This window comes from Acromyrmex echinatior, chromosome 9, assembly GCF_024713525.1.
Source record: "Acromyrmex echinatior isolate Ae372 chromosome 9, ASM2471352v2, whole genome shotgun sequence".
NCBI classification, from domain to species: Eukaryota; Metazoa; Arthropoda; class Insecta; order Hymenoptera; family Formicidae; genus Acromyrmex; species Acromyrmex echinatior.
The window spans coordinates 693,628-717,896 of NC_141860.1; the positions used below are offsets into that span (position 1 = coordinate 693,628).

Consider the following 24,269-nt stretch of genomic DNA (forward strand, 5'->3'; position numbering starts at 1 on the left):
AATTTTGTGAAGTCAATTATGTTTTTTAATAGTACGGCACCACTAATTTAACATTTAATAACATTTAATAACATTTAAGCGCCACTACATATCAAAAGAGCGCGAAAATATTTGAATTTTAAGTTTTAATTATTACACAATGTTACACAAAAAACGCTTTAAAACTTATTTATACACCTAATAAATAAAATTAAATTTTGACTTTATTGCGATTCGGAGAACTATATGCGCTAAAGATGTGCGCAAAATTTATGCGCGATTAGTCAAATAGTTTCGAGAAATCATGGTCACCAATTAAGAAAATGCTGTTTCGAGAAAAATGCGATTAAAGTTTTACTGATTACGTAGAGATAATACTCGAATAATATTACTTAAAATCAATTTGCTATTCCATATAGAGCCATAAAGAGCACCTTCCTCCTTCTCATACATATCCTACAGAGTCACTCTTTCATCTCTGAACTATGCCCGTTGATCTTTTCCGAAATATACAATGCTTTATTACCTGCTTCTAAGCACGCTCATTACAAAGCCACCTACATTCTAAGCACTATATTTTTGTAACCTTTGCAATTCACAAAAAATCCTTTTATGTACTTATTCTACAACTCAAATACTTGCAAAAAATACAATTTAAAAAAATCAATTTTTTTTTATCTCTCTAAACTAGAATCCTTCATTAAAGATAATTTCAATTCAATTATATAAGAAGTACTTTTACTGAAGTTTAATTGTCGGAAAGGAATTCCTTTTAAGTTCATTTCGAACAAATTATGCCAATTCATAAAGAAGTCAAGAAAATGAGTTCTTTTCAAGTTCAAATGGATCAGTTATGCTATCTAACAATAAACTGTAAATTTCTGGCATATCCGTTAGATTATTGCCAAATAATAGTAAAACCTTTCTCTACAAAATAAAAATAATATACAATGAAATAAATAAATATATATGATTCTTTCGATATACAAGTATGTCCTATAATTTACATTCTATTTGAGTTTACTAGAATTCGATAAACAGTTAAGCGCGATTAATTATAATACTGCGATTGTATTAAGTATCATATGTAAAGTGATATAAGTCCGTATAAAACTTGAGATTAAAAATTCATGATACAGTGAAGATATAAAACTTATATCAGATTATACATTAAAGATGGAGGATTGCGAATTGATGATTAAAATGTGTTCAATTAGATTATTTCAATTTGTTCTAATTAGTTGAACTCTAATCTCCAATTCGTAATCCTCAATCTTCAATGTATAGTCTAACACAAGCTTTATATCTTACTGTAGCAAATTTTGATAGCAGATCAGATAATTAATCTATCTATTAATCTCAAATGAATTTTTCTGTGAGAGAGTATCAGAGTATTATATTTGAGACGTAATTATACAAACGTACCTAATTTAAAAAATCGAGAAGTCTAGGAAATGATTTCTTTCAATAAAACCCTGCTGAAAGGAAAAATAGTTTTGAAGGAAGATAACTTTAAAATTAAATTCATTAAAAAATCTGTCCTTAAAATTAAATCTACGAACATTTCGTGCGTAGACTTACACTATTAGAAATGCTTTTTTTACATGTAAATAAAACTCGTAATTATGAAATTAAAAGTAATAAATAATTTAACTGAAAATTAAGTTATAGTAGTTACTTAAATGTGTAAAATTTTATGAAAAGTATTAAAAGCATTAAATTTCATAATTATTCATGAAAAATATATTAAACTTCATGTACATGCACAAATATACTTTTCAGTCATAAATACATTAAATTTAATGTAATGTTATGAAATTAAGTTCAAATTGTATAACTTAAAAGTATATTAAATTTCATGAAATTTTTAACAGTGAATATTTACAAATCGTCATGTATGTACATAAATAAAACGTTTCAGTATCGATTGTCAACAGATGAGTGTACACGCACACTTTAAAATACTCCATCGCAAATTGTTTGTTAGTAGTTCGCATGCAAAAAAAAGAAACTCAAAAGTGACGAATAATATTTCAGATCCGCTAAACCTCTCGGTAATTTGATCTAATATATTTAAGGACCGGTTGTTCCATCTTCGGATAAACTATGTAATAATTTATCTACTTGATAAATTATTACAAAAGAGTAAAAGAAAAATAGCATAAGAGAATAAAAGAGTAAGACAGTAAGCTGAAGTTTACCGAAAGATAAAACAACCCAGTCTTAATTAATAAAAGCTTCAACAATTCTTTACAAATTTTACAACTATGATGATTTGAACCTTGATATATATTATCAAGGTCATGAAATTGAGTAATCTCCAACAGGTTTTAATGTTGCTCGTTACTCGTTAAATGTTATTAACAATTAAAGTTGATAATTACGAGGTGTGGCTATTAAATAACGAGACTGACGCTGTAAAACATTTTATTTTGATTTCATACATATTTACTTATTATCACCTTCAATATACACCCCTCCTCTATCCTTACAACGCTCCATGCGAATCTTCCATTGTTTGAAACAGTGCTGAAAGTCTTCTTCTGTCAGCTGCTTCAGGACGCGTGCCGCTTTCTCTTTCACAGCTTCAACGGACTCAAATCTTGTTTCTTTTAATGCAGATTTCACCTTAGGAAACAGATAGAAGTCGCAAGATCCGGCGAATAAGACGGATGGTCTAACACTGGGATGCTGTACTTGGCTAGAAACCTCTTGACAGACAATGCGGAGCCGGCGCATTGTCTTGGTGGAGAACTCATGACTTGTTTTTCCACAATTCGGGTCGTTTTTTCCTTATTCTTTCACGAAGTTCAGCAAGAACGTGAAGGTAGTAATGTTGATTAATAGTTTGACCTTCAGGAACCCAGTGAAGGTACACAATCCCATGAATATCGAAAAAATCATCATTGCTTTGAATTTTGATTTGCTCATTCGAGCTTTTTTGGCTCTCGGTGAAGTTGGACTCTTCTAGTGCATGGATTGGCGCTTCGTTTCGAGATCATAAGTAAAAAACCACGATTCGTCACATGTTATTATCCTTTCCAATAAGTTTCATTAGTAAGAGTCATTTTCAATGGCATTCAAAGTGTCAGTACAACGATTTTTGCGAGCTTCTTGTTGTTCAAACGTAAAAATTTTAGGTACTATTTTGGCACACACTTTTTTCATGTTAAAATTGTTATGTAAAATTTGCCGTACACATTCTTTATCAATTCCTACAGTTTCACCAATCGCACGAATACTTAACCGACGAATCGAACCAGATTACCGATTGTTTCGATATTGTCATCCGTTTTTGTGGAAGGGCGACCCGGGCGTGAATCATCTTCAACGTCTTCTCGGCCGTCTTGGAAACGCTTAAACCACTCAAAAACACGTGCACGCGATAAACATTCATGGTCATACACTTCTTTCAATAAATTATAAGTTTCAATAGCGGTTTTTCCAAGTTTCACGTGAAATTTCACAACAATTCGTTGCTCTATTGTTACACTTATCATTTTTCCGGCGAAACAAAAAAACAACTCTAATGCGAAAGAAGGCTACGGCTATACGGATTTGTTTACAGAAGCGAGAGGTACTGCATTCGAAAGAGAAGGTTTCACGCTAAACAGCTGTCGGTCGCTGGCGTTTGGCGCATGCATACTTCTTCTGTAGCAGCGTCAGTCTCGTTATTTAAGCCACACCTCGTATTTTTCCACTTTGAGTAGAATGAAGTGGGACATGACTTTTGACAGGGAGGGGAGACATGGGGCGAACCGTTTATAGGAGTACTTTCCACGCGAAACGAAGTTTACCTCATCTCTTCTCTTACCTAAAAGCGTACGACTTTCCATGCGAAGCGAAATCTACATTATATCTCTCCTGCCTAGAAAGTCGCCTCTAGGGAGAGAAGGAGATGGAGTGCGCCTCGTATCGCGTGGAAAGTTTGCTTTAAAACATAATTTCTCTGCTTTAAAATAAAGCAAAAATTATGTAAGAAAATAATTTGTGTTTTTAAAGCAGAGAGTCATGTTTTATAATACTTTAACTAATATCTCAGAAGCTATAAGAGATCGCTATCTAATTCTCAAAGTAAAGTTGTTCAGGGTCATATATGTCCCTGACAATGTATGTCAAAGTCGAGGAGTTTGTCTTCCAAGATTAAAATATTTTATTAAAAAACTATCTCAGAAATTGTAAGAGATCGCCACTTAGTTGTTAAAGCAAAATAGTAGTACACAGATGACCTTGCCAAGCAGAACAGCAAATCATCATAATATCAAAATAATATCAAAATGACGTCATTTTGACGTCATGTTAACGTCATTTTGACGTTATTGTGACTTATTGTTCTGCTTGAACAATATATGTCAAGGTCAAGGTCATCAGCCGCATAAATTTTTGTAAAGATCATTAAAAAAAGCCTCTTAGTTATCACATCGAGCATTTGTTATTATGGTAAACATTATATTATCGACATTATGAGACGTACGCCATTTTATGAGCACGGGTGATAATTTCAAGGTACCATCCCATGACGCGTATGGCTTCTTCTTTTTCTTCTTCCATTTTTATATGGCTCATGCCCCATGCTCTGAGACGATTTAGTCAATGAAATGATACCTCCAATCTTCTACTGTCAAAACCTATAAAAAAGAGGAGTGGGGAGAGAGGGAAGGAGCCAAAGTGATCGGCCTCCCCCCCCCCCCCGTCCCCCAACGTCTTCATTTCGATACATGGGCAAACATAGGTTAAATTCGACAATCATAGATTTAAAAAAAGGAGGAGTAAATGACAAAGTCTATGATGATGGGATGATGATGGGACGAGCTAAGAATGGAAATATATTGCATCCTGTCAGGTTTAATTTTTTGGAAATATTCCAGTAATTGATTTGACTTATTTGCCGTGATAAGGCAATAAAAGATAACATAATGACATCCTGCGGAGACTCTCTGTATGAGCATGCTGTTGTATTTGTCATATTTTTCCTGAATAAACTTTAATTTAAATTATAATGATTACTACGAATGCGATTAATTAAAATGATTTCTTCTCTCATAAGCGGGAGGTTTTTGAACCAGGAATGAGACGAGGGAGGTTGAAAGTAATCAGCATGAAGAATATCTTTTTTTTGCTGTACTGCATAGCTAGTTCTTAAACTGGTATTGCATTGAATCCTTGATGAAAATCTGAAGATCTGGATACGGAATCTTAAAATCAATTCGAGTGTCGTCCTTTAATGCTTCTTTTGCTAACAAACCAGTCATTTCATTGCCTGGAATTTCTTTATGCGCCAGTACCCAAAATAGAATATTTTATTTACTTCTTCTTTGGACTTAAAACAGGTTGTTTCTGAATTGTATAAGATAGTTTTTGTTATTGTGGTATATCGAAGTCGGTGCTTTCAGAATGTTTCTTGCATCTGTGAACATGATATTTTATCAATTTCCCATTATGTAATGATGATCACTATTTCTACCAATGCCCAGGCTTTCGCTGAGAAGATTAATGATTCTTCTGGAAATTTATATTTTAATCTCAATTCAAGTTCCAATGAAAAGATGTCTACCCCAACTGAAAGTTTTGTCTCGTGCTTAGAGCTGTCTATGTCTAGAAAGAAATGGCATTCTGTTTATATTGAATAGATTTAGAAGCGAATTCTGCCACTATTTATGAAATATTGTCATTACAGTCCACCAAGTCCTGTGTCATATAGGCACTGTGCGACAAATCTGCAGGAGGAAAAGTGGATTTATATACGTGAGAATAGATGTGAGAATAATTATTGCGGAACATTATGTATTGTTTGAATATAAGCGTGCCAGTGACCATCTTGCAGTTTCGATCTTGCGTTTTGGAGTATTCGCGACAAGCTCCATATTCAAGAGACAATCCATAACAGGACTGAACTTCTTAAATGTTTTTAACAAGGAATTTATTTGTTAGCAAGGCAGATGTTTTAGCAATGATTCTCTGATTTCGCAAAGCATAACGTTGATTGGAGTTGAAATTCTATCCTATATATTCTATATATATCCTAAGGTCCTGTAGATAATCTTATATTGTAATCGTTCTAGACGAGTATATAGAGTATTGAATTTTTTAAACTCGAATATTTGAGTACCGTATTCAACCACACTATAGAAGATAGCACGATATACCGTAATGAGAAGTTGAGAGTGCGAGCCCCATCACACGCCTCAGAGAGACGAAATAATGTTAGAGGTGATTGTACCTTTCTGAAAAAACAAGATTGGATGATTCTTATTACTCAATCTATAGTCAAGAGTGACGCTCAAGAATTTTATTTCTCGTATGGTCAGTATGCTTTCTTTGCCGATCTTCTTGCATAGTATTTTCCGGTGGATTTATTTTATTAGAGAAAATTATCATCTTTGATTTTTCAGGAGAGATTTCCATACGCCTATTCAGAAACGTCGTTATATTCCAGGAACACTTGGATAAAATGAAAGGATTCAACGAACTAATTTGTAGACGAATAGATAACTATATCATCGGCGTGTTGTAGTATGTGGATTGCGGCATGGAGTTGAGCATTGATGTCCTTGAAATAAATATCGAAAAATAAAGGACTGAGAATTGAACCCTGTGAAATTTCTTTCACACTCGTCGAAGATCCTTGAGCTCCCCATCTACGACAAAATAAGCGTACTTTCCTTGAATTAGGTTTTGCATAAATTGTCTGAATACCGCTGGCACATCAATTCTCTCAAGTCCTCAATGAATTGACTAGGCATTACATTGTCAAAGACTCTGTATGTCGAGAAAGATTGCAACAATAGGAATATTTTTCAAAAAATTGGTGCAAATGGCCGTGATCAGAATAATTAAATTGTCTGCACAAGAGCGCTGAGTCTAAAACCCATCTAGGTTTGTGGGAGTAGGTCTTGATTCGATGAGCCATCTTAGTCTTTAACATAACATTTTCTCTAAAATTTTTAACAAACATGAGAGGAGTGAGATAGGCCTCACTCCTTTCTCTCCTGCCTTAAAAATAAAGATCACGGAAGTTTTCCACGATTTTAGAAATTCTCTATTGAGAAAAATCTTATTGTAGCTTTCCAAGAAGATTGTTTTAAATCGAAATGTAGCTGGTCTAGTTTATTCTTATTCAAAGAGAGCTTGTAGCTAAACTAACTCGATTAATTTCTACGTCTATGATGAACAGAGAAATAGTCGCTGCCAAAAGAATCTTCCTTGGTTTTCACATTGCAGAGTACCACCAACTTGGATGAGGCTATAAACAAGTCGATCGTTGATCTTTTATGTCCATGAGGAAGCAGAAGGCTGGAGAATCATCGCTCAGCAAACAGGCGTCGCTGATGTTCATTGCTCTGGCTAATTCCCTACCTATGCTATCTGAGTAACTGCAGTACCAATCCTCGTGGTAAGAATTGAAGTCCCCTACATATAGTGCATATTGATTTGTTGAATAGGCCCTCATGAGGGATTCAAGCGTTTGAACAGGGCTATATTGATTAGAATATTTATATATATTAATTATAAATAATTGCTCTCGATTACTATAAATTTTTATTGCTTGAATTTCTCAGGAGAGATGGGAGTAAGAAGAAAGATCTAAAATTTCGAAGTAGATGTTTCTCTTAACAAAAATGCATATGCTTCGCTCGCCTTGAGAAATACTTTTTTAAATATATAAAATAGATCTTTCTGGATTTGACAAAAATCATATCAAAATTATTGTTTGTATAGAGGAGTGTTTCTTGTAGACATGTAATATCTAACTTCTGGCTTGTAATTGGGGCAGTTTGCTCATTAGTCTGTGACAGTTCTATTGCAAGATCTGAATGTTTGCTTCTTTATTGTGTCTTTGAGATATAATAATTTTGAGGCCAATTTAGATTAGAGCTGTCAGCAGAAGAATTTGTATTGTTCAAGGTTTCTATCCTCAGTCATTTGCGAGCAAAGATTCTTCCAAATCAAAAGTGAAGCTTTATTCTTGAATAATTGAATCCATTGAAAAGCGTCTCCGATAAGATATTAATGAGAATTGACAATTATGTTGATTAGAGAGTTTAATAAGATTGTCAGAAAAGGAGGTAGTAGACGATAGATTCTCATTAGCAAAGTGACTGATGCCTGTCTGAGAAGATTGAGATGTAGATCTATAATGATAAGAATAAGTGAACCTGTTACCTGATTAAGCAGATAGTCGACCGTCAGGATTGTTCAGATCATTTCTATGTTCTAAAGAGATGCCGTCCGTGCCGCGTGCGAACTGATAAAACAAGCGTTCCTGGGTTGTACAGGATGATGGGAGGAGACGTAATGTTTCCCAGATGACTTTCTAAGAGCGTTCAGACCCTTCTTGTTCCTGGTGTTGAGCAAAACATCTGCGTATGTTCCTTTCGTGATGACTATGTGTGGTGCCACAAACTATGTTTGAACTTCATAATCCTGAGATTCGCTCAGTGTTGAGAATCTATTATGATTAAATAGCATCATTTAAGCCATGCGATTTTTGAAATCCAAGGATTTCGTTGTCATTTTCAGATGCGAGTAAAATTATGGTAATCAAATTGTACATTTGAAGAAAGGGGCATTTTATTTCCGCCATCAATAGAATAGATTTTCCTTTTGGCTTCAATTAATGAGATATGCCGAGAGATTTCGGAAGCCGCTAAATGAAGTACTGCTTTGTGGGCCCGAACTAGTGAATATTCATGTGAGACTGCCCAGTAATTGCCTTGGCAGATAATGCATTTGGGAGAGTTATTTTGATTAGGACACGTATAACCTTTATCATGTGTATTTTCTCCGCAAAAAAAAAGACAGTGAGGTTACTTCTGCATTGTTTGCTTATATATCCTATTTAATAACATGAGAAACATGATCTAACCTTAGGTAAGGATGGACCTTGTGTCTGATTTTGAAGACATTTACATATTTAGGAAGACGTTGTCCAGCAAATTTAACACACAAAGTGTGCGAGGAAATAAATGTAACTTGATCATTTACTTTTGTACGTCTATTCAGTCTTACCACATCCAGTAATTTTGTAAAGAGAATCAATATATTTTTTTATGATTTCTATGTCAATCTCTTGAGGAATATCTTTAATAATTTCTGTCCTAAGGATCCAATGTTGAGGAATATAGGCCTTGAGATTTTTTTTTGCTAGGAAAGGGTTATTAACTAACCTATTACATAGTTTATGCTGTTTTCATTTCCATCACTATTTTACTACGCCCCAACTTCTTCATTTCAAGTATGTCATTATAAACAAGCTTGGATGATCTCACCTACTGTTGTATAAAGCTCTATATTAATATAAGTAGCGCAAAAGTCCGCCTGTTAACCTTACCGTATATCATTAATACTAAGCGCTTGTTGGACTACAGAAAACTAGCACTGAAATGGCGGTCGAAAAGCCAATAGGAAAGTTGTCGACATTTCGGCTTAGATCAAAGAAATGCGCTACTTTATTAATATAACCGCTACAGAATAAGAAACACCGACGGATTACTATCGTTCTCATCGCCTTGCGCACCGTTTTCGGTTGAACAAATATGAACGGCGTTGGGGACAGGTCCCTCAATGTAAAGAATCTGTGGTATAGGAATATCAGAGGTATCGGTAACTGTCAAAGACATAGAGCATGGATTGTTCGATCGTATCTAAGTAATATGATCGACAAAAATAAGAGAGTAACCATGGAAGACGGCCAATCTCCCGAGAGAATTCTCTCTCATTATATCGTCGAGTAGAAAGACACAGACTGGCCGTCTTCCATGGTCCCTTTCTCTCATTTTTGTCGATCATACTATTTAGATACGATCGAGCAGTCCATGCTCTATGTCTTTGGTCTTCTTCTTCTTAGTTCTTAACTCCTGTCTCCATATAATAAGCGGAGACAATACAGATTACGTCATAGAGTCTTCTTGAATTGATAATAGGCAAACAGTATCCATAGAGATTTCTGCGCAGCGTGTCGCTAAAGAGCGACACAATAAGCGGAACCAGAAATGATTCCGATCCTCGGCGGAAGAGCGAGCGACATTAAACGTGCCGCTAGGATGGGGAAAAATGGTATGAGCCAATCGTCGGCACCGAGGCGCCAGTGAGCCGCCGAGGAGTCGCGCGAATTCAAATTATAGCATACGATCATAGGAAGCTCAACCAAAGCTCGCGAATAGGCGACATATTTTGGCCGAAGGCTTACAGAGGGCATGAATGATAGAGTCATTAGGGTTACGAGGGTGATCGTGGGAAGAAGTTTAAAGTGCTGTTCTGAGAGGGACTGCATGAGATTCCGAAATGGAGCAATCGAAAATGGCATGAACCAAATCTTAAGAAGGACAGGAAGAGTCATCAATTAGATTTTTTCGAAAAAGACTATGATTAAGATTGAAGTGGTTACTTCTCAGTCGATTAACTGTGTGATCAGCATGCGGGAGAGCTGGGTGCTGTAAAACCATGATCTTTTGTTCTTAGAATAAAAGTTTGTAAAGAAGTAAGTTCCTTTATCATGAGATGTAATTTCAATATATATCTCAAACGCGTTGGTTAAGTGTGCTTTAGGAATTGAGAAAAGATCCAAAAAATAAACTTTGAAGTTCTCATCACAGCCATCATGAATGGCTCTTTTAGCAAGGGAGTCGACATGCTCATTTCCGCGGATGCCACAGTGCGAGGAAACCCAAATAAAGCTAATACGGGTATGTATTGTTAAATTTAGTCTCTTCTATAAGAGCCCTGGTATACGAAATAATATAATTGTGAGTTTTGTTTGATAATATGATTGTGAGTTTGTAACAGCCTTTGAGCGCCTGAAGGACACTTTTGGAGTCGGACACAATAGTGACTGTTTCCAAATTGTTATGCAAGGTTATCAGCAAGGCATTATATTGGGTCATCTAAAAAGTATCCGCAGTTTTTTGTCACTAGATGTTGATGGTCATATATCAGGCAACACTAATCCGATTGTGTCATACGAACGCGCGTCTGAAAGATGACATTTTAGGTTACATTTTTTGTAAACAAAGTTTGGTGATTTATCAATCATGTCAAAAGTTATATTGGTTTGAAAATGAGTGAAATATCTGAAGAAATACGCTATGTGATGCTTTTTTACTACAAAAAAGGCAAAAACGCAGCACAAACATGCAGATAAATTTGTGAAGTTTACAGCGCGGATGCTGTAAATGAACGCAGAACGCAGGAGTAGTTTGTTCGATTTCGTTCTGGAAATTTTGATGTCAAAGATCGACCTCGCTCTGGTCGGCCAGTCATTGAAAAAGTCGATGAAATTTTGCAACTGGTCAAGCAAAACCGGCATGTGAGTTGTCAGGAGATAGCCAATGCTAAGAATCAACCATATGACAGTTTGGAATCATTTGCAAAAGGCTAGCTACGCAAAGAAACTCGATTTTTTGGGTGCCACATTAATTAACGCAAAGAAATTTGATTGATCGAATTTCCATCAGCGAAACACTACTAAAACGCAACGAAATCGACCCATTTCTGAAGCAAATCATCACAGGCGATGAAAAATGGGTGAAATACAAGAATATTGTTCGTAAAAGATCATGGAATAAGCGCGGCGAACCACCACAAACGACTTCATAGCCTGGATTGATGGCAAATAAGGTGTGTGTATGGTGGGATTGGAAGAGAGTCGTCCATCATGAGGTGTTACCACATGGCCTAACGATTAATTCAGAGCTCTACTGTTCACAAACTAGATAGATTACAGGAAGCGATTAAGGAAAAACGATCAGAATTGATTAACAGAAAAGGTATTGTCTTCCATCATGACAACGCCAGACCACACACATCTTTGATGACGCGCCAAAAATTGAGGGAGCTTGGTTGGGAAGTTTTGATGCATCCACCGTATAGCTCGGACCTTGCACCGTCTGACTACCATTTGTTTCGATCTCTGCAGAACTCTCTTGATGGAAAAACATTGGCCGACAAAAGAGCTGCCGAAAATCACTTGAAAAAGTTTTTCGCCGATAAACCACAAAAGTTCTACACGGATGGAATTATAAAATTACCCGAAAAATGGCAAAAGATTAAAGATAATAATGGCCAATATATACTTGATTAAAATTGATTTTCAATAAAGAAAAATTTCATTCAAAAATTGAAAAAAACCGCGGATATTTTTTAGATGACCCAATATATTGCCCAAGCCTCAGCCGTAAACACAGTCGCGTATTATGAGAGTTTATACATCTCTTCTAAATTTAATTGAGGTGAATAAATCGCAGAACCGACATACGTACCGTCGTCCATTTTGGAGTCGTCTGTGTAAAAAACAACGGAGCCTTCAAGAATATTCCGAAAGATATCTTCAAAAAGCAATTGCATATCTTGTGGAATAGAACCTGAATTATTAATAATCTGAGACGGCAGAATAGAATATGTAATGGTAGTAACTGTAGAATTATAGGAATTCTGGAATGCCGGAGGCGAAGGAGAAACATGCATTCGATCTTTATGTCTCCATATGGAGATGAAAATAAAGACCGCAGGAAAGTGAGAACTAAGATATGTTGAGAGAGATTTACATGCAGTATCATGCAGAGCCAAAAGGATGTTCACTACAGGATGCTGTGAAATAGATATGATTTTAAAAAAATATGTAGCTGCCAAGTATTCAAATCTTTGCTTCAAAAGAGGCTTACTGTCTCGGCATGCATCACATTTATCAGAGTGGAGACACGCTATTTTCTCTCTTTGCTATTTTTCTTATATACTAGGTTCGTCTGATTGAAATTCATTATTTATCTGCCTTTTTCATGGATTTTGCTCAATGCGAACCAATCCATTACCTCGTTGTTGTCGATATCGTGAGATAATGATCGAGATAGTAGATCCGTGAGTGCTCGTTGCTATTGAATGATCTAGAAAAATACACTAATAGCAACGAGCGCTCACGAATCCGCTCCGCAACAGTTATGTCTGCTGAACGCGACTATTGCAATATCGCCATCCATTGTTGTAGGGAGAGGTTAACTGCCTCTGCTATGCTCAAGCTTAATTGTGGCCCTGTTATACTTTTAACAAAATTATTGTAACTTTTAAGAGACACAGAGATGCTGAGAGAGTTGTGAAGGAACTCGAAAGGAGGCCCACGCATCGACTCCTCCACGCCGAAGCCTCGTTCATGTTATTTTCTGTCAGCAGTAACTATTTGGTTATTTGCGCGTAATTAACGGCATCTGAGAATAATTCAGACGCAAAAAAGCACAACATTCGGCGTAAAAACTCGAATATGCCTCTATGAAAATTGCCCGAGAGCGCACGTTAAACGCACGTCTGACCTCTTCCATGCATCTGTGCGATCGCTGTATGCGTATTCATATATCGAAGAATCCGATCAATCGCTGACGTTCCGTCGTTTTAACGTCCTCGAACGTCACTGATTGATCGGATCTTTGATATGCATGTACAGCGATATGCGTCATGAGACGGTACTCTCACATTAAATTGCACAAAGCGATAATTGAGTAATTCGATTAAGCGAATTGTTAACGATACTTTATGTGCGATTAACAATTAATCAACGATTTTACGTAACATCACTTAAGATTCTACAGAAGCGAGAATCTAGTGTAAAAAGACAAAACATCTCTTTACAGTTAACGCTTTACATTATATCCTACTTCTCATATTTAATAAAACGAGGTACTAGTCGGTCGACTATGAGTAAAAAATAACTTCTCTTCTTTCTACAACAATAACTGTAAAAAATAATTTTCTGTCTCGTAACAATCTATCTTTAATATACTCTCTAGCAAATCAAGGGCCAACAAGTTCGAATTACAAAAATCGCTGTAAATTTGCTTTTACTGGAACCGCCACAAAATAATATTACTATACATACCTGAGAGACCTTTCTCTAATATTCGATGCTAATTCTTTAACAATCTCGCTGTACGCATACATCAAGTATTGTGTTATATCTTATTTAGCGCTAAAATCGCTAATAACATTCGAAGCGACTACTATCTCAATCTAAAAATTCTCAATTACTGATAGATTTAATCCTTTCGTTCTTTTTTTTAGGAATAATCGGGGGATAAAGTATTTCATCCCATATTGTACTCTACGCTAAATTATCACAAGGCGAAATGTGAAACATCGATAACTGATTAGTCGTTTCTCTATAATAATGATTATCAAATAGTCTGGCAGATTTCAAACATACGTATTTGTGTTTGTTCTGTGTTGAAAGTAGGAGATTCGTGATAATTATCACTTTCAAACGAATGCCTGCCTCATGTTATCGTAACCAATAATTAAAGACTTATGCTCAATTTGCTCTAGAATACATAAATCTATTAAATTCCATTTCCATCAAGATAAATCATCGTAAAGATCCTTATAAGTCAGATGTGAATATAAACTTTTTAAGTAACTTAGTATTAACTTTATTTAAGAGTTCTTTCTTATGTAGATAGAGAGTTTTTTCTTATGTAGATAGAGCGGACTAAATTGAGTCGAAAAGTCCATTTTGCAATTTTCGCAATGATTAAAAAGATATTAATTTATGATTATAGCCAAATTTTCCCGGCCTGACGCCAAATGCAAGTGTGTGACGAAATAAAACTGTCCAGAGAGATGCATGTTCTTCGTCGCTAGGCACATTGTTTACAAGACATTGATATTAATGTGTCTAACGATGGCAAGCGCGCGCTTCACTGGGCGGTCTTATCTCGCCGCCCATTGCATTTTGCGATAGGCCGGGCAAATTTGGCTATATTCAATATCTTGTTAACCATTTCGAAAATTACAAAATGATAGAAAATTTTTCGACTCAGTTTAGTTCGCTCTATCTACACAAGAGCGCTTGACAAAAAATTTTGAATTCTGTATATATAAAAACTCTTCTATTTTTTATAGAATTTAAACCATGCTTCAAACTTTTTTTGATATAAATCATACTTTGCATATGTTACGACATAAACTGGTCTTCACGCCTCGTGTAAAATAGATCACTTTTCATTGTTTTTTTGACATTGTTTTTTTTATCTTTCTTCATGTTTACCTCGATAGTCTTCTCAAGCATCGATACAGTTAAATAACTTTTTTTTTAATTCTTATTTTAAATTCACCATACAAAACTAAATCGCATTGACTACCTTTTCAATTGGTTTTTTTTTCACTTAACATTATATTTAGGATTAAGAGGTGAACTTCCGAAAGGATGAACCTTCCGATTTTATTGTCGATTGGTATACTACTGTATTTTGGTGTGCTGATTACAAATATGATCATAAAAATTATCGATAAGGTCATTTTGACCGTCATTTGCCGCGCAATCTGGCTAAGTGTTATTACTCAGGTAGTATGCTTGCCACTACATGTTTTTACCCATCTTCCCTCTGTCGAAGGGTATACGACTTTCCACGCGAAGAGACTCGCACTTCACCTCCCCCCTCTGCTTAGGAGCGCACAATTTTCCACGCAAAACGCACGAAAAAATGTGAAAAAAAATTTCCTTGTCAGCAATTTTCCTTGAAAATGACCTTGTCGGCAATTTTTATTATCATATTCATAATCAGGGCATCAAAATACAGTAGTATGCCAATCGACAAGAAAATCGGGGGATTCACCTTTTCAAAAGTCTGTCCGGATTAAATATCGCAGATCTTACTCGGCTTTTCTAGGCTTAACATTCCACAAATATTTGTACGCATCGTACAACATTCTAATTATAATATCTTCCGTCTTGGTTTAACATTTTCTTCCGATTTTGATTTCGATTATATTTCCAGTTCAATCTTAGCACATTTCTCAATATTCAATAGGAACATTCATTAACGCTAAAAACGCTAAGAAATTCAACTCTCATTCCATAAATTATTGATTTCTAATTTTAACAGGACGGAAAGGTGCAAAATGTTATACACATATCTCGTTGCTAGGCGCAATTCGTTATTTAGGCTTCTCAAATATATCTTACATAGCTATGACTAAGAATCCTTTAAAGTGCCAACTCTAAATCGACGTACAAAATAGATAGAGCTTCTGGGTATTTTGAACAATTTCACATTGCTTTCACGTGAAATATGACGAATAGTTAGCGTATAAATTTATAATTCGGGAGATAACACAAATTTGGTCTTCATTTATTACCACTTGAAACACAAGTAAGGCAGACCTCCCGCGATTTTAAAATTAATAATGTGTGATTGAAGTTGTAAAAAAAACTAACTAATTTTAATATGTTACCTCCTAGTTCATTTCTACTGAGTTTACGTCAAAAAAACCGATCGGAAGGTAGATGCCATATCGTTTCTATTTGAAAATTTAATTCATGTGCCATACCGTTTGAGTGGGCCTAAGATGTCGGTATGGCATGTATAAATTTTCAAACAGAAAGAGTATGGCACTTACCTTCCGATCGATTTTTTTTACGTAAACTATCACTAGAAACAAACGCCAGGAAGTAACATATTAGGAAAAAAGCAAAAAATTTTTTACAACTTCAATCACACATCGTCAATTTTAAAACCGCGGAAGGTCTAGCATAATTACATTTTCTTCATGTTTACCAAATAAATAACGAATTAATGACAGTTTCAAGCGATAACAAATGAAGACCAAATTAATCATCATCTCCCAGACTATTAGAAAAATTAGAAAACAAACTGTCTTCTGATTGTTTTAACTTTTTTCCAAACTGGAAATAAGTATTGCTACTCTAAATTTGAGCTTCTATTGTCTATTATGGACAGTGACGTAACTCTTTAAAATTTTTATGTCATTTGTACATAAAAGAAGAAATTGGAACTTTATCAAGAGAAAGCGAGGAACTTTCTACTCCAATATCTATTGGTAATGTTATTTTTAGCCAAATAGGATTTCAATTATATAATTATTCTCTTGAAATATTTCTTAAATTTATTAATTTTATTTGTCTTTTTTTAGAACATTCTGCCTTTCTGCCTTTAAACATATATACAGGGTGCCCGTAATTTTTGGCATTTTTGTGTTCATAGAGCGAATTAAACTGAATTGGAAAATCCTCTACCGTTTTGTAATTTTCGAAATAGTTAACGAGATAGTAATTGATGAAAATAGACAACTTATACAGGATGTCCCGAAATTCGAGGACATTATAACAGCGTGAAACTTCGTGAAAAGTTAAATAATGAAAGTGCATTCCATTTCACTTCCTTTGATTTTCTTTGTAATATAAGAAAGACTAAAATATCATTATAGCAATAAAATCCAGAATAATATTCACATAAAAGAAAAATTGTTTACAATGTACGTCAAATATATATCCGAAAGTTTTTTACCCACAGTTTCAAAATTTCATTATAAGATAGCTTATTCTATCCCGAATATACTTTAAAAAATTATATTGTAAGAGGAAAAGACCAATTAGATTTGGTATCACATCAGGACGTAGTTTACAAAATCTCCTGTGAAAATTATGATGCTAGGCTATATTAGTCAAACAAAACGAAAATTAAAAACCAAACTACATGAACATCGTTCTGATATTAATAAAAAAACAGGTTCCCATCTATAATTACAGATCACCGTAATTTTAACCGTAATTTCAAATGGGACGATGTTAAAATTTTTGACAATGAATTCTCTTACAAAGAGATTATCGGAGATGGCCCACATAAAAAGACAGAGGCAAGGTTTGAACAGAACGAAATTGAATCATTACCGGAATCATATCTTAACGTTTTACAATCTCTTTCTCCTTAATCCTTTCTTCTTTCCTGTTCCTTCTTCCGTCCCATATTTATTCCCCATTTCCTCTCTACATTCCCACTTATTTCTTTGTTCTTCAATCTCATTTTGTTAACAATGTTCCTCTGACAATCAAGTCTTGATCGTAGCAATACTTCTTTGGTACATTTAACGACAATTTTATTAATTGGACTATTTTCACCAAGGTACACTTTTATTACTATTAATTTACCGTTATTGCCATATTTTATTGTAATTAATAGATTTCTACAGGGTGGGCCATCTATTGGTACGTTTTTGAATTTCGTCGTATGGCAACACCGAACGAGCTACAGACCCGAAATTTTGACAGTTTATTAGTCATACCGTCCGCGGCACGAAACAACATGTTTTCTCTTGAAGAGCGTTTTGAAATTTTAAAAACTTATTTTCAAAGTCAGTGCTGTGTCGCCGAAACTGTACGAATTTTGAAAAGAAATATGGGTCGTGATAGAGCACCCACCGAAGGAGCTATACGCAAATTGGTGAGGAAAGTTCGTGAGAAAGGGATGTTAGTGGATGACATTATATTACGACTGTTTTGAGTGAAATTGGCGCCGAGGTAGTCCAAAATGTCATTAATAATTGGGGTGACCGAATGGCATACTGTAAGGCCAGTAGAGGGAGCCACATGAACGAAATCGTTTTTCATTCTTGACGCGGATACTTTTAGCTTCACAACAAAAAAAAAATTAATAAAAAATATCAATGTATGCTCATTTGATCACATTTTTAAAAACGTACCAATAGATGGCCCACCCTGTACTAACAGATTCATCTATCTATATGTCAAGGTTAACAATAACTGTAGAAGATTTAAGAACTCTACATCAACCTCCACAATTTCCAAAAAAATATATTGTATTTTCAAAAAAGATTGTAACGGTTTCATATACCTTGTTTTATTAAGAAATACAATTACAGCGTAGGATAAGGACTCTACGCAACGAAATGCTAATTGCAAAAAATATTGTATTATCACACTTTTCATAAAGATCCTATTTTTTCTTAACCCCTTGTCATACGATTTAAGTTCCGATAGTGCGTGTCATAATCGATGGCTGCGTTCAGCGGAATGGCTACGTTTAATAGAACGTTTGCAACTGTTGGAAGTTTTCTTCGCGCTGATTGAGTTATACTTTTAGATCAAGAGGAATGTTCCTATCTCAGCAGAGAATCATAAAACAGTTGCAGAACTGTTATGTTCTGCTGAACGCAATCAATACAACAGTTTTACAACCGTTTTACGATTATCTACTGAGATAGGACCGTTCCTATTCGCCGCTATTTACGTTTGGCCCGATTGACGTACCACGACTCTCACGCATAATACACATATTTGATCCGATTTCCTTACAAGTTACACGATATTGTAGGCGAAAGCAATTAATTATTCCATTATAACATCTTTATATAAATATCTGCGACTTACATTGAAAATGACCCGATCGATGTGGAAACGTCTGTAAATTGTTTTATTTAATGTTATTAATTTGTACATTAAAAGATCCAGTTTGTGCTCCTATGTAAACTTTCTATTTTATAATTTTATTTTAATTGAGCCATTTTATTTTACGAATTTAATTCTTTTCATTTTTGCTTGAGAGCATTTTGATGTATCTCTCATCTGTGTTGAATTATAATGGAAAATGTCAAAACGCTTTTTCTGGTCCGATTTGGAACTATAGGTTTCAATCCTGATATTGGGTCCTAATAAAAATTTTATTTAAAAAAAAATACTGACAGTTTATATTTTTTATTAAAAATGAAATCAATAAAACTCAATTAATCTGAGTCTGATGACTCATATTTTACTGATTTAATTTCTTAGATCATATCTGGTCGGTTGATCACCAATATACTACAATCAGATCTATAAGTTATCTATCTTGCAGATCCGATTTGAAGATCTAAACAGAGATCCGACACGGGTCCTTTCGAACTTTAGAACAAATTTTATAATAAAGCGCAAAAATGATCACAAAATGCTTGATATTTTTTAATTCTATACTCTTTAATTATCTTAAATCAATTACCTTTTAAATTTTTAACACCTTTTAAATAATAATTTATAAGGATTTTCTTTTTTAAAAAAATTTTCGCATAATGATTGAAAATACATATTTGCGTCTGGACTATGAATATTATGACAGAGAACTGTCAAACTGCTGTCACACATTTGGTGTCTTATGAGGACTTTACATTATAAATAGCACGCAAATCTGCTTAACCATTTCAATCCATTTATTCATTTAAATTAAAAAGGTCCTATTAGGAATACGATCTGATTTAGGCCTCTGATTTAATCAACGTTTAAGATTGGCCAGACTTTAAATATTTATACTTAAAAAACTATTTTGCGGAAAAAAATGGAATGCATTTCCATTATTTAATTTTTCACGAAGTTTCACGCTGTAATATTGCTCTCGAATTTCCATTCTTGTATACATATACAGGGTATCCCAGAACAAATATTTGTCTTTAAAATGACGTATTTCTGATTCTATGACAATTCTAAGACAATTTTTTTAGCAAAATTCTATGTATAACTTAGTTTTTGAATTATAAACGAAAATAGTAAGTGAATTATCGATCGCGTACGGAAGATAGACAGAGGGGAGCTCAGTTCCGATCAGCTGCTTGCGACGTATGAAACACGTGACACGATGATACGCGCACGTATCCCCCCCTTCTTTCTCTCTCTCTCTCTCTCTCTCTCTCTCTCTCTCTCTCTCTCGCGTGAGTGTAGACAGACATGCTTTTCATCATTCCGTATTTAAAGATAATTTCTGCCGCTCGCTGCCCTGCGAGGTCTTCGTTTTTCAAATCATTGATCAGGGCTTGTTTCGCTTGATACTTCTCCTCATCTGTAAGCATTGGCATTTGTGGACGTCTCTGGCCGCAATCATATCTATTTCATCTCTGAGAAAATTTGATGTCGATCGCCTTTTGTCTCCAACGATCCAATGAGCACGTGCCTATGCTATGTGTGTGTCCACGTGCATGTATTTCAAAACACTTGCGGCGCCACTGCCTTTCTATCGCCTTTCTTAAGATTGAAGTCGCCAAGTGTCTTCGCCCAGCATATTTGCAATAGATAGATCGACGAGAAGCGATCTAAGGGGCTTCTGAACGGGGCAGAGATTCCGAGATTCTTGCCGGACATGATTGACTTGAATGAGAAGTTTTCTGCTATCACTCGGCGCTGTCTCGGTGAGGTCAAGCGCACAGTCAGGGAGAGACGACATCACTCGACAATGGATGCGTAACGGGAATGTATACGTAAGGAGCTACTCTTCTCGATTCATTTGTCGATCTTCTTGGATATCATCTCTTCCGTTTGAAAGAGGGAAGGAGGTGTAGGCGTTTACGTAGCTAACGGCATCGGAGTCACGATTCTCGTCTTGTCTTTGTACTGTGGCAAATCTGAATACCTTCTCCTTAGCATTTCTACCAAAAAATCCACTTTTATTCACGATTGTTTATCGTCTTCTAAAGCTCGGGCACCTTTCCATCTTCCAGGCTAACTTTGAGAAATATCTTCTCTCTTATTTCACTGCAGTGATCATTGGCGATCTCAACATTGATCTGAACCGAATTTCCTTTGACTTTTTGCGTAATTTCTGCTTAAACAATCATCTTTTCATCACTCTATTTCCTAACACACATCACACATCTTCCTCTCATTCCTAGATCACTGTTTCATAAACGACCAATCACTACTCTCGTCTTACAATCAGCATCCTCTTTCTTTCCTTTCTAACCATGATCTAATTGAAATTTCCCTTAACCTCCACTTACCGACTTCCTCACGCTTATAATGCGACTTCCATAAATGTTAGGGACTATTCGAAATTCAACCTTACCACAATACGCTCTCTTGATCCAGTATTACCCTAATCTTCACAGTCGAAAAAAGTTGCAATCCTAAGCACGTATCTCATAGACATCTCGTTCCTCTGCAATCGTTCGTAGCTAAAAGGCTATCGGGCCCTTGGCTTGACACAACGCCAAAAATAATTACATCTAATCGTATATGGCTTGCTCCTGCACGCCTCTAATCGGAATTACACTCGCTTAATCTCGCCAATTTCAAAACTATAAATCTCAAGCCGGAGGTCTCTCTCGATCAGCTTAACCTCTTCTTTACATCCTCTCACCTTCCTACTTCTCTTCTTCCTCACGGTCCCCACAGCCAATTGTACGATTCGTTTTATGCTCCATCCTGCTTCTGCTTCTCCCTCATCTTCCATCTTTTGCTCTTCCTCAATTGCTAACACCTTTTACTTTCTCTTTATCACGCTACTTGATTTAATGTTGCTCTTCGAAAGCTCTCCTCTAACTCTGATGGATCTGATGGTAAACCTTCATCTTATTCTTCAATCTCCTAATCACCTTTCATAGCATCCTCGACATATTTAACTGCTCCTTCAATTCCTCTATCTTTCCCACTGCGTGGAAACAGTCGCATGTAATTCCCTTTCTTAAAATTAAAAATCCTCTATCTTCTTCTCATTATCGTCCTATATCATTGCTCTGCATTCTTTCCAAAGTACTCGAGCGTGTTGCCTTTGATCAACTATCCCGCCACCTGTCTGTGAACAATCTCCTTGATTCTCTCCAGTCTGGTTTTCGGACTGACAGCAGCACTCAAACTGCTCATCAATTTGATGGACGACGTAAGGTTGGCCATCGATAAAAGAATGGTCACTTTGCTCGTTCTGCTAGACTTTACAAAGACTTTCAACTCCATTCCCTACAGTCGTCTCTTCTCCAAGCTCAGCATCTTCCGACTTTCCAAGTCTGTCTTAGCTTGGCTGCGCTCCTATCTTTCCGGACGTTCTCAACGTGTGCGCGATTTTAACGATGCCTTTTCTTGGGAGTCTATCTCAGCAGTGTCTCGCAGGGTTCCGTCCTTGGTTCAATATTATTCTACTTTCATATCAACAACCTGAGGCTATCACTAAGACACTGTAAACATCTGTTATACGTGGACGACCTCCAAATCTATTACCATTTCCCTCTAGCTGACCTTAAAGAGGCCGTTGGGGTTTAAGAGGATGTCGCCACGATAGACTTGAACTCGGTGCAATGGTCTCAGACTCATTGCTGGTAAGACGAAGGCCATGTTTCTCGGCAGCACTAGATTTATAAACCTCTCTCCCCCCTCCCCTCCCTCCCTCCGCGCTTATCGAGTTCACTAATAAAGTAACTTTTTGTATTTCCAGCACCTTGAGTTGGAACGAGCAAGTTCAAAATGTCTCAAATCGCATTAAGGGCGTCTTATTGGAATTATCATAAAAATTGCTTTTCGACTCGCCTGCACATCCAGCTTGTAACTTTACTGATTTTTCCAATCTTCAACTATTGCGCGGCTATCTTCACCAATTTAACCTGTCAGCAAAAAACAAAATTACAAAGACTGATAAACATCTGCGTTTTATCTTTAATCTGCGTAGGGATAAGTATGTTTCCGAGCACTATCGCTCACTGGGCTGGCTGTCTGCGAATGACAGAAGAATGTATCTCACCTACTGTCTCTCTTCTTTTCCATAGTCCGATTCGGAATCCCTCCTTTTCTTTCCTGTAATTTCCGCTCTCACATTCCTCCTCACAATAACTTGCATGCTTCCAACACAGTCCTCGCAGTTCCCACCTGTAGAACTTCCACTTACCAGTTTTCAACTCGGACTCCACTCTTTGGAATAGTCTTCCTCCTAGCATCAGAGACTCCGATTCGCTCAATGCTTTTAAACGCGCGTTCTTCTGTCATCAGCGAGGGCTGAAAATGGATAGTTTGCATCTCGTTACTTCATTTTATCTCATCTCATTTCATTTCATTTTATTTTCATTTTATCTTCCATTAATCTATCACATAACTCTATCTTAATTTAGAATAATTAGCATCATTTTTTTTTCTTTCTTTTCTTGGTTTCAACATCATGTCATATTTGCGAACATACACTTTTCGTTCATAACTTTGTAATTCAGTCGCAATTCTTGTAATTTTTGCAATTCTTGCAATATCAGTAATTTTGTAATGTGTACCTTTATAATATTTGTATTTGTAATTTGTAATATATAATTTTAATTTTAGTAATTTGTAATACTGCTGCTACACTCAACTTTCTCTCTATGAATACTCTACCACAAATTCTTTGTTACGATTATACCGCTAATATGTATTAAAATTATATTTTTCTTCTATATTCTTAGAGAGGTAGTCTTAAAGCATCAAAAAGGCATTACCTATCTATCTACCTTGTCGAGATGTCTTCATACCGCAGTCGAGCTGGAAAAAGGCAGGATAATTGCGTGATTGTAAATTCTGAGATTCTTATAAATCCACACCAAATAACAATAAGTTTGTGTTTTTCATATCAATTGTATCACGATCACGTTTACACGTTTTGTCTTTCACATTAATTGTATCACTTATATCGTTTCACGCACACTTGATCGATTTACAAACGAAATTATCAAATACTATTGTATTAGGTGCGCAACTAAGTTCTCGCTGTTATTTTGATGCATTTTCATCAAAATAACAGCGAGAA

General features: G+C 35.6%; 1 protein-coding gene across 6 annotated transcripts in view; it reads right to left on the reverse strand.

Annotated features, from left to right (window-relative positions):
- Nucleotides 1-24,269, reverse strand: part of LOC105151146 (uncharacterized) — a 54,132-nt gene that overhangs the window by 4,446 nt on the left and 25,417 nt on the right. For 2 of the 6 annotated variants that reach the window (XR_015546251.1, XR_015546249.1), the window contains exon 6: nucleotides 4,454-23,494. The exons of 2 other annotated variants lie outside the window; for them this stretch is intronic. The gene's annotated coding sequence lies outside the window, so the exon portion shown is untranslated. The remainder of the gene's footprint in view (nucleotides 1-4,453; nucleotides 23,495-24,269) is intronic. 2 more of the 6 variants (XR_015546252.1, XR_015546250.1) reach the window with 2 other exon arrangements.